The sequence below is a fragment of the Barbus barbus genome, assembly GCF_936440315.1.
Source record: "Barbus barbus genome assembly, chromosome: 25".
NCBI classification, from domain to species: domain Eukaryota; kingdom Metazoa; phylum Chordata; class Actinopteri; order Cypriniformes; family Cyprinidae; genus Barbus; species Barbus barbus.
In genome coordinates, this window is record NC_136753.1 from 17,017,731 (window position 1) to 17,029,964 (window position 12,234).

Genomic DNA, 12,234 nt, shown 5'->3' on the forward strand with positions numbered 1-12,234 from the left:
TAATAATTTAAGCAGTAAGAAGGTAGAGGGATAGAATCATTAAAAAATTGCAATTTCTGCTCTGATGAAGCAGTTTATTCTGCAAGGTGTGTGTAAACTTTTGACCACATCTGCATCACCTAAGAGGTGAATTACCTCAATCATCTGGGCAAAATCGTAGTAGAATGCTGGGAGATGTTCCTTCAGATTTCCGGACCACACCATCTTCACTGACACTGGGCTTTAAAAATAAATAATAATTTTACAAAAAAATGTTATTCCTACTTTACAGGGAATAAAACATAACTTTATAAATTACCCAAATACAGATAAATATCCCAAAATCTATTAAAATGAAGAAAGGTACCTTCAATTTTTTTTCCTCATCTTGTCTTGCAAGCTTCTCTCGCACATCTTCATCCTCTGTTCTCGTTTGATCCGCGAAGCTCACGGGTCGAGACTCCAGAAACATGGCGCGCAGTGCATTTTTCAAACTCTGCTGAAGTAGCACGCCATCATGATGTAGTGTTTTTGGCGCATGCAAAACAAAAGAGCTACTTTGTGCGTGCTTACATGTTATTTCAGGCTTTTCATTTCTGTTCAAGTTCAAGTTGTCCTAATTCATTGTGTAGTTAGACCAAATTGTTAGACTCATTCATTTTTGACAGTGCAGTGTAGCCTAGTCTAATTAAAATCAAATGTATTTGAATGCAAATGAATTTTGTTTACACTGTTAAATGTCGCTGTAGATTTAGCAGCACAGTACTGTAATAACCTACAGTACAATACTGCATTTGTATATTACAGTAAAGTACCGTAATTTGGATTGTATTGTGGGTAATTTTGTTTGAGCGGGAACATTTTACAGTGAATTTTAGTGTTGCTGTAACCTAGCTGTAACCTGGCTGTAAAATGCCTGGCAATAATACAGGGCTGCTGTAAACAGAGAGCGCGCGCGCCGCCCGACTGACGTCAGAGCACAACTGCAGGCAGATGCAGATCACTCGCTGGGTGGATGGATCTCACTCTCTGCGGATATTTGGAAATTTGGTAAGTTAATTTACAATTTTATAATAAGGTTTTAGGATTTTACACTATAGTGTACAAATGACAGTGGAAGTTTAGCCAGCGACGGTTGCAAAAACACCGTTAGTTAGATCTGCTCTTTCACCCCGTTGCTTGTCCGACATTTTCAAATCTAACTCGAGTTTTGAACATTGAATTAACATTACCTCACGGTTTATTTCGATCAAAACAGACTTGGTGATTGTTGGAACGGTGGAAGGACAAATCGAGGTGGTTAATTAACGTTAAATGTGGGTGATACGATGGCATTTGACATGTTATGTTTGAAGGATCTTATGATAACAAAAATGGCTAACTTAGGGATCCTTTCCATTACATCCGATCCTGTCAGTGGTAAAAACAAGCACGTTATTTTGCTCAAACTGCTATATTTGCAGTCCGTTTCTCGGATGGCGAACTTGATGATTTTATGATTTTACGAACTTTTATGATAAATGTAACAGACGTAGGCAAGTAAGTGCTGGTGCGTGTAAACCTCACTCCCCTGATCTCAAAAAGAGGCGCTCTGGCGACTGACGCTAGAGCGCCCGCCTCCCGCGCCGGAGACCGCGGTTCGAATCCCGCTCGGAGCGAGGTGAAGTAGAACCGGTGACATAAATACTGGACTAAATTTAATAAGTCATTTAAACACGTAAAAACAAGGGTTAAAAATACTGCACTTTCCTTTTCAACGCAAAATGGGTGATTTGGGCTTAGAGAGATTGGCTATTGGTACCAGTTTAGCATTTTACTTAATTTCTATTTAGGCGGGAGACTGTAGCATTGTGATTTGTAATGACAAATAATGATTATTATAATAATTAAAAATATGAATAAAGGTGTAAATTGTTAAAAAAACTAGTTAATAATGATCTATTAGGCAACAAAGACAAGTAAAATGCATGCCAAAAAAGCAAGTTAGAATATTTAGAGAGGTCAAGTGAAGCTTAATGTGAAGCTTATTTTTATTAACCTAGATGTATAAGCAGATGTATGAAGTCCTCAACAAGAAACATAACAGATAACTGAATAATATGTATTTTGATTTCTTACAGCTCTACAGTGCTGCCTGGGAAGGAGTTTTCTGTAAGTATTTGTCATGTTAATACAATGTTTTAAACTTAAAGTTTTAAAATCTAAAGGTTACATTTTTATTTTTATTTTTTAATTGGCTGTTTTTTTTATTTCTAAAGAATTTTCTTTTACAATTTCTCTCTTACACAGTCTGCTCATCTTTATTGGTGCTGTGGATAACAGGTTTTGTCATACGTGTTTTTGTTTGTCATGTCTTTTTCAGTTTTGGTCACCGCCAGGTTCCAGTACCACCTCAGCAAAGTTCCAGCCAAATTTTAAAGTATGTCCAGCTACAGCTGCAAGTCATGCAGTTTCTCAACCTCCCTTTTAAATGCGCTCACCATACATGCAAAAGTTCACCGAAATGTGGCTAAGTACCTCTTTGCATGTGGGGTACCTGAGTGCCCTTGCACTTTTAAGAATTTTCAATCTTTTAAGTCACATATGTATCGACACCATTGCAAGGCAAGACTGGTGCCGACTAAAAGCAGATTACAATATTTGACGAGTTATACTCATGTTTTATGTAGTTGCTTCATATTCTGTACTTTGCTTCGTGTTGTTTTAATATGTTTAGGTCACTGCAACCCAGGCAGACATTGAGGCACAGCAGGTGATACCAGACACACCCAGGCTCATTATGCTTGGTAAGTATGTGGTTTTCCCCTTCAATTTATTATTTATGTAGACACACACACACTCTATACCCATACATATTAAAGGGTTAGTTCACCCAAAAATGAAAATTCTGTCAGTAATTACTCTCCTTCATGTTGTTCCAACCCCGTAAGACTTTCGTTCATCTTCGTTACACAAATTAAGATATTTTTGATTAAATCTGAGAGCTGTCTCACTCCTCCATAGCTTCTATGGAATTGAAACTTGCCAGCCCAGAAAGTTAGAAAAGACAATGTTTAAAATAGTCCAAGTGACTACAGTGGCTCAACCTTAAGTTTATCAAGCAACGAGAATACTTTTTGTGCTCAAAAAAAATAACGACGAACAGTGAGTCTACCTGTTCGTTCTGACGTACAACCCAGAAGTGATGCGCTGTTACACTACGTGAACTTATTCAGGCCCACACAGAAGAAAATTATTAGTTGAAGAAAGTCGTTATTTTTGTTTTGCTTTTTGCGCACAAAGTATTCTCGTCACTTGATAAACTTAAGGTTGAGCCACTGTAATCACTTGGACTATTTTAACGATGTCTTTACTATCTTTCTGGGCCGGCAAGTTTCAGAATAAAACATTGTAGGTAATTAACGTTGTGTTCTTTAATTTTCAGGAGATTCAGACATGACAGCATCCAGGGAAAGGTTCTATTGACGCTGGACAACAGTGACAATTTTATACTCGCCTTTGCAGTGCTCTTTGCAAGCTACTACATTTTTAACATCGAGTACCAGGAGTCTGCTGCATGTACACTAGAGCTTGTTCAGAGGCAAGTAAATTTCTTTCTGCATTTCGCTTTTGAATTTTTATTAAATCGGGTGTGCAACAGAAGAACTAAAAGTTGCAGGATGGGAGGAATTTTAAGACAAAGTTGAGTGCATTATTCCTTTTTTAAGCATATTTATTGACTGGTATGATATTGCTAACAGGTTCCTGGTCAGAATCAACCCTGAAGACAGCAATGCCAGTCAGAGAGTTACTGCCAGACAGGGAGTCAGCAAGAAGACCAAGAGGGTGGTGCAGAGGAAGGTGACGACCATCAACCCTCATGTAAATAGCTTTATTCGGTCCTTGATGGAGTTTGAGTGGAAAACCTCAAACTAAACTGTTGGTGGGACACTTGTTCTTGTTTTTGTTTTAGTTGTTAACTTGTAATTCTTTTGTATAACCCAATCCTGAAGTTCACCCAAAAATGAAATTTGTGATCACTTACTCACCCTCATGTTGTTCCAAATCTGTACGAGTTTCTTTCTTATGCTGAACACAAAAAGAAGATATTTTAAAGAATCTTGGTAATCAAACAGTTGATGGTAGCCATTGACTTCCGTAGTATTTATTTTGTTCCTACTGTGGAAGTCAATAGCTACCATCAACTGTTTGATTACCAAGATTCTTTAAAATATCTTCTTTAAAGGAACACGCTGAATTTTTGGGACTTTAGCTTATTCACCGTATCCCACAGAGTTAGATAAGTCCACACACACCCTTTTCATCTCCGTGCGTGCCGTAACTCTGTCTGATGCACCCACCGCTAGGCCTAACTTAGCACAAAGACTGGAGGTAAACGGCTCCAGCTAGCATACGGCTCACAATAAGTGACAAAATAACACCAACATTTTCCTATTTACATGTTGTGATTTGTATAGTCACAGCGTGTACAAATAACAAGGTCACATGAGACACAGCCATCTTCTAACCGTATACAATTGTGATTAGTGCAACCGTAGTGATTAGTGCAACACTCTGAGCGAACTCTGCTTCTCAGGTGCTGCGAGCAAATCACTCCGCAGAAGTAGCAGTGCTTCGCCTTCTGAGAATATAGTTCCCAGTTTGTATACGGTTAGAAGATGGCTGTGTCTCATGTGACCTTGTTATTTGTACACGCTGTGACTATACAAATCACAACATGTAAATAGGAAAATGTTGGTGTTATTTTGTCACTTATTGGGAGCAGTAGGCTAGCTGGAGCCATTTACCTCCAGTCTTTGTGCTAAGCTAGGCTAGCGGTGGGTGCGTCAGACAGAGTTACGGCACGCACGGAGATGAGAAGGGTGTGTGTGGACTTATCTAACTCTGGGGGATACGGTGAATAAGCTAAAGTCCCAAAAAGTCAGCGTGTTCCTTTAACTATCCCTTTAAAAACTGTTTACCTGTAAAGTGCTGGTGTACTGGACATGCAATGTTCCTAAATGAAATGTTTTTTCATGAATACACAATAGTGTAATTGATTAATAAAAAATTTTTTGGACAATAACATTGTTTGGATTGATTGATTGCAGTTATTTTGAAGTTGCATTATAATATTACCTGTAAATGTATATACTGTAATAACTACATATTATATAATATTATCATTATTAGTAATTTGAAAATTATAATATTTAGTAATAATGTATCAATATAGATATTACAGTACAATACTGTATAATTAATTACAGCAGAAGCAGAAACATTACAAAAAATACAGTAAAAATACAGTAAAGTACTGTTTTGTAGTTTACAGTACTGATCCTGTGTACTGTAAAGTAAATTACAGTACAGTTACTGTAAATCAAAATACAGTAACTTGCTGGCAACCTTGCTGCCAGTACTGTACTGTAAAAATACAAGAAAATCGTTAACAGTGTAGATCTGTTAAACTTTTGCTCGCAATTAAAGCAATTATATGTGTGTTTAAGTGAGAACAACATAATTCTGTACACTGATGTAAAGTACAGTACTATTACATACAAATGCAGTACTCTCATAAATGACACTGTATCAAATGTTATGTCGAAAATTAAACTTCATAAAGTTCATAGCGCAAGAGCTGGTGATGAATATTTCAACAATAAGTTTCATTGGAGTATACTGTATAAGAAAGTGCATTTAAGTTTAGGAGAAAAATACATTTCAAGTGCATTAATGCACATAGTATATATTGTAGACTAAATACATTTAAAATACATTAACAAATGTAATTTTGAAGAACACACTAAAGTAGAAATTAAAATAAATTAATTTACATGTGCTTTAATATATTGATAAATATTTCAAAATAAGTGTACTTATTTAAAACACAATAAAATCATAATTATGTAAAATGTATGTTTAAGTAAAAGTTATTATACAGTGCATTTTTAAAATGTTTTTTAAAAATGTTAAGACCTATTGTCATTAAAGTGTACTCTCTTTAAGTACACTTAAGTGGCCTTTAATTTAGATTATATTATCTGCATATGCACTTTTTAAAAAGTATACTTTTAATAATTGAAGTACACAAAAAGTACACTTTTACTGCAATTAAGCACACAAGGGGTCGACAGAAAATCAGGAAACTTGTCGGGAATTTCATATCATAGCCTTGGTTCTAATGTATAAATAAGTTGAATCATCTAATGTCCTCAGCACATGAAGAACAAAACATATTGCAAGTTATGAATACATGCATATGTAACGAGATATAAATATCAGTTCTTAGGTTCTCCTGCGTTAATGAGATCGCGTTTCCTATTGGTTGCGCCGGTGGCGCTATGCCCCAATGAGTTCTAACATTCTGCAGCAGAGCTATGGAGAACTGCTGTGTGGGTGAGTCATTTTTGTTGTAGCTCCACACTAAAAGTAAAAAATATTGTTTCATGTGAAATGTTATACACTGGTTGAAAAGTACTGAACATCATAGACATTGATTTATTTGTGGAATGTGTTTTCTTTTATATACGTGTTATTTTGATACTTTTATTTCCGTTTTGGTGTAACTTACTCTTTTCCATGTGCGCCATTTTGCCATGTGCTAATGAAGTGAAACGTATTCTGAATAGGTGGAACTATAACTTGACTGAACTTTCCATTTGCAGGTAATTATTTCTTTATCACATAGTGTTTACGAATTTACTCCGTTTATGCAGTTGTGCATTTTCTGTATTTTTAAGTAATGTTTTGTACTAATTGTATTTTGTGAAGCACTTAATTCATGGTTTTACTAAGAAATTTTGTATTTCATTAACTTCTCGTACATTCCATAAAATGGATGATGTAAGCTGTGTAATTTATGTACCTCATATTATCCATTACTTTATATTTAGTTTTTCTATTCATGTTATTCATGCTTGATTTAAAATGTTTTATACGATCGCAGGGCAATATGTTTAATAAGAAAAAGACAGAAGGAAGAGACAGCATTGAATTGTTTAGAAAAAAAGGAACATCTGTTTGATTGTCATGGAGAAATTGACATTTCAGATTCCTGTATTATTTTTGTCTGTTTTGTTTAGAACACCATACTGTTATATTAAGTACAGCAGAGCTATGGAGAACTGCTGTGGGTGGAACTATAACTTGACTGAACTTTCCATTTGTCTCCTACTGCTCTGTGTGCAGGCATCAAATAAATTCTAACATCATCCATGTCCAGAGTGTGAGTGCTGATGAAGGGTGGGACAAACCGGGTCAGATAAAGACAGGAAAGGTCACACATAGACCATAAAAGCTACATTACACTGTTGAATTCACCCACATAATCCTACATTATGCATGAAGAGGGAATGCATGTGCGCACTGTACAATGCAATTCACATTCGGAGTCTCATATATGAGCACCATTCATCCAGCAGGTCGGGGAATGTGGGGCCTATTAGACTCATTCATGCACAGCACAGCTCCGTTTTTCTGAATGAACCAGCGCAGGTTATGGAGCCAAACTAAATAACTGATGGCATGTGGGCAATAAATCACAGAATGCGTAAGAGAGAGCAGCTCTACACTTTGGGGAAAACATTTATTTGAAAATATTTCCTTCAAGACAAAAATGAAAAAGTTGAGGTTAAATGTGATTTAATATAATTTTCAAAGAAGGAAAATGAGTGTGTGTTTGCAATCTAGTTAATGCAGGTCAAAGTGTATGTCGAATATTGAAGATCCTAAGAAAGATCTTGGCCAAAAAATTGGTAGGAAACTAATCTACATATATTACTAATATAATATCATTAGTGCTGTCAAACAATTAATCGCATCCAAAATAAAAGTTTTTGTTTACACGTGTGTGTGTGTATACTGTGAATATTTATTATGTATATATAAATACACACTCATACAGTATATATTTAGAAAATATTTCATACAGTATGTATTTACATGTATATATTTATATAATTTATATTCTATTTAAATATATTTAATATGCAAATATAAAAATTTTCTTAAAGCTGCAGTCCGTAAGTTTTGCCTCGTTGTCGCCATCTCTGTTTGAAAACCTGGAATTGCAGCTCTGTGTGGAATTAGCTTTCGTGCGAGGGGTTGTACTCTCGCAGGCTCCAGTGTGGATGAGGAGTATGTTTGGCTGTCAGTCACCGCACTGGTGTGGATACTGTACTCAGGAATCACAGATTAATCTAGCCTACGTTTTAGAATATATGCCCCAAGTAATAATTTTCACCGTATATTGCCATCTGAACAAGTAAGCAACAAGTCTGCCACGTTTGTTCTGACCAACTGAGGAAAAAAGCATTACAATAAATAGCGCTACCAATGGTAATTAAATCTAACGATCGGTTAGCACATATCACATCAAACCGTGCAAATTATTATTATTGTTATACTTTATTCTCAAATTATTAATGTTAACAACATCAGCATTGCGTGACTATGAGTAGGCTATAGTGTGTATTAGGTTGTAGATTTCAATTTCTGTACAGTCTAATCTCTAATTGCCATACCATTCGAATTTCATATTAAGAAATTTATGCTCCCTTCGAACTGGCTGTCTTTTAAAATACAAATCTTGTGTAATCCCAGGCTATCTGTAATCAGAAGCACATATAATTTAATTTCATTCATGTGTTTCATAAACGCATAATCCTTTCTGGATTTCAATCCGCCATCAAAATGATACATTTAATTATTCCAGCTGCTGTGAGAAAAGACTATAAACAAGCCCCCACCTATAGGATCCTCACATGCCATAGCCTACTAGCCGGGATAACTTGTTTATGTTTACAGACGTGATGTGATGATGCAGTGCCATGCTTGAATTTCCCGTGAAAACCTACCGTACCACTCAAATTAGAAAAGAAAACATTATAAGCTAACCGTTGTGAATCAGGCTAAAGTAAGGTGATAGTTTTAAACACTGGCTGGTTATGTACTTGCTCAAATATTGATTTTGGATCATTTTTAACCCAAAAAAGTTACGCACTGCAGCTTTAAATATATACATGCATGTTTGTGTATTTATATATACATAATAAATACACACAGTACACACACATATTAGGTAAACAAAAACTTTTATTTTGGATGTGATTTGAATTGCGACTAATCGTTTGACAGCATATATATATATATATTATATAATAGGGAAACAAATCTAGATTGGATGAATAATATGGGATAACACTGACATTCAGTAATTAACAATATAAACAGACCATTGCTAGTATTCATGTCAGTGACAACAGAACAACACTTAAAGTAAACTATCAGCGTTGGGATAATGGGGTGCCGAAGGGGTCTTGGCACAAGCTCCTGCCACCCACCTGGCCCGACAGCTTGGCCTTAATGGCACATAATATAGCCATACACTGGATTACACTGTCACTTGAATGGAACGAGACCACACAGCTCTGATTCACTAATGTTAATTGATAATTGGAATAAGACAGCGTGCATATTCCTGGAACTGCTGAACAATCGTTGGATGACCCATCAACAAAACAACCCTGCATCCTGCACTAACGGCCATTCGCCTGGTCCTCAGCTTTTGTGCTGAAGTCATTGGTGTTAATGCAGTGAAGATAATCATATGAGCCATTCTCATTCTGCTACACATTGAAAAGGCTAATCAGAATTTGAATTCTGAAATCTCTCTGGCCTTAGGAATGAACCTTGTGTGGTTCAAACTTTTGCTGTTTTCCTACAGAATTAAACCTGATATGCCGAAACATAACTATTTTATGAGGTAGTGATTGTATATGAATTTGAAATTGATGAAACCTACTAATAAGATCATTTGAATTAGCCACCAGTTCACCAAAATGTAAAATAAAATAAAAATGATGAATTAGCATGAGAGTATGCTATAGAGAATTCATACACAATACCTGCAAAGTATTTTAGTTACTACCCGGATATTATAGAGGGCTTTTCAGTCATCATTTGCAAATCAACACCATTCCATTACAAATGTGTCAATACCGAAAAACATGAAGTTTGAAACCACTGTGTGCTTTCCACTGGCAATGTTAACCACAGACCTTATTTGGCTCATACATTCAAAACCGCTATGCTAAAAAGAAGAAACCCATGAAATATTATAAACCCATGACTAATTCACTTTGGGGTTTTAAGCATAAATAAAAAAAAAACACATGCTGAATTAGATTGACCTTAAAAGACTAGCAAGCATTCCTCAAGCTCAAACAGTAGAGCATAGTGCTAGCAATACTAAGATGAAAAGTTCCAGGGAAACCAATAAATGCCTTAAATGCAATGTAAGCTGTTTGGGGTAAAAGCATCTAAATATGTGCATGTGAAGTGTTTGGGTTGCTGGTGTGTTGGTGAATCCATTGGACTGCTTAATCAGCAAGACTTCCTTGGTCCATTAGACACCACACAATAGTATCCGGTCAAATATGTCTGTCACATGTTTACACTGAAAAGCAATAAAAAAGCAGTGCAGTGAAATACTAAAATGTGTATTTTGTGAACTGTTGTTGTGCTGAAAATCTCTGCCAGATTATTAGGAGTGGGGTTAGGTTCAAATTTCAGCACAAAACAGGCCTTTACACAAGTAAGGAATACACTGGGCCATCATCAAGTTTAAAAGAACAGTCCTCATGCAAGTGTTGACAACACAATGGGCTTTTACCTGCTTCTAAAATTAGATGTAATTCTGAACAGTCTGCTCATAACACTTCAAAGACTAGATCAGGATCTAATAAGATGCCCTCATTGGCTCCCTTTCTGTCCTTATAGGACAACAAAACAATCCTCAGTTCTCCTAGTGCATGATGAACTGATTAAACATATGACATAACACCTGAACCTAGGTTTCAGTTTGACTCAATCTAGCTAAATGAATCCTTTTTTATTGATGAACTGACACCAGGGACCTAGGAATGGATAGATAGAGCAGTCATGTCCACACATGTTGCATCTGTTAGCCATAACCAACCAAAACGAAACCCTCAAATGAATTTTCCACCTGTTATCACCATCTGTGACCTTTTACATAGTTTCTTTATAAATCCTACTTTTAAAGGCTTCAAGAATTTACCTTTTGCAGCAGTTACAGTATATATAAATGATAACTCAAGAATAAGCAAGAATCAAGAAGAAAATGCCACTGATTTGCCAAAAAAGTTGAGAAACTTACCTATTTAGTTTATGTGGGCAAAAGTGAGAAACCACCAGTCAATGTTTGTGAAAAGTAAGAGAGCTTAGTTTTGTTCCAGTGAATTTGTAGACCCCATCTCTTCTTTCCCATGGGTCTCTAGGCAAACATGGAGCTATTTTGAGAAGGCGTGCCAGAAATACACACCAATCAACTATTAGTGTGTGTGTGTGTGTGTGTGTGTGTGCGCGCATGTGCGATCTGGCCAAAGACTTGTTCTGAATTTGCCAGGCAACAAATACTGGGTTTTAAAAAGTAATAGATTTTTGGCTAAAAATATCTGTATGTGTTTACATATTCAGGATGATCACCTAGGTCAATCTGACACTAAAGATGAAGACAGATCTGTTTTCATGGATGACTATGCGCCAGCATGGTTCCTCGACGTCAGCAAAACAGTGGATCAATATATACAATTTTCCTGCTGGAAAATGTTTGTAATATATTTTATTAGGCAGTTGCATGGTTTGCATTAAAGTTAATTGTTTAAAGAATAGTGAATATTTATAACAAAAAGTAAATATTCTCAGTAAACATTGTGAACTGGAGTATAGCATTTTAGTTCAATATGATGTTTATTAGAAATATTTACCTTTCTTTATAAATGTTTTGCATACAGTCAATATTCAGGTCCTAATCATTGTTTTTCAAGTGGTAAACATTGCATTGCATTCCCTGAATAAAAATGTATTACAATCTCTTTTGCAATATCTCACAGTATCTCAGTTCACAGCTGTTCACAGCTATCTGGTGATCTTAACTTTAAAAGCTTTCTATTCTTGACAGACGGAATAAAGGGCCCCATCAAAGCTACTGTGTGAAATCCTTACACCTGTTATTCTGGCTCCAATTAAACATTTCCCATAAACTTCCCCCAAAGTATTTATTTATACTATTATAGCTATAGTTTCCACAGAAGCAGCTGCGATATGTATCCTGATTAACAGTAAAAGAGGATGGAGAACTGGCTATTTTTAGTTTTCCTGGAACATACTCAAAAGTGTGCTCAATATCATCTTAATTTATATAAACGATGGGAAAACAGTTTGAAGACATGGGTAACTGACATGAAATAG

The 12,234-nt window shown here is 35.8% G+C and overlaps 1 protein-coding gene across 3 annotated transcripts in view; it reads right to left on the minus strand.

Moving 5' to 3' along the window:
- LOC306845383 (leptin receptor-like) overlaps positions 1 to 11,260 on the minus strand; it is a gene marked incomplete at its 5' end in the record, with an annotated part of 53,535 nt that extends 42,275 nt beyond the window's left edge. For 2 of the 3 annotated variants that reach the window (XM_079378157.1, XM_079378155.1), the window contains one exon: positions 11,141 to 11,260. The remainder of the gene's footprint in view (positions 1 to 11,140) is intronic. The other variant, XM_079378158.1, reaches the window with a different exon arrangement.
- Positions 11,261 to 12,234: the final 974 nt, after the last annotated feature.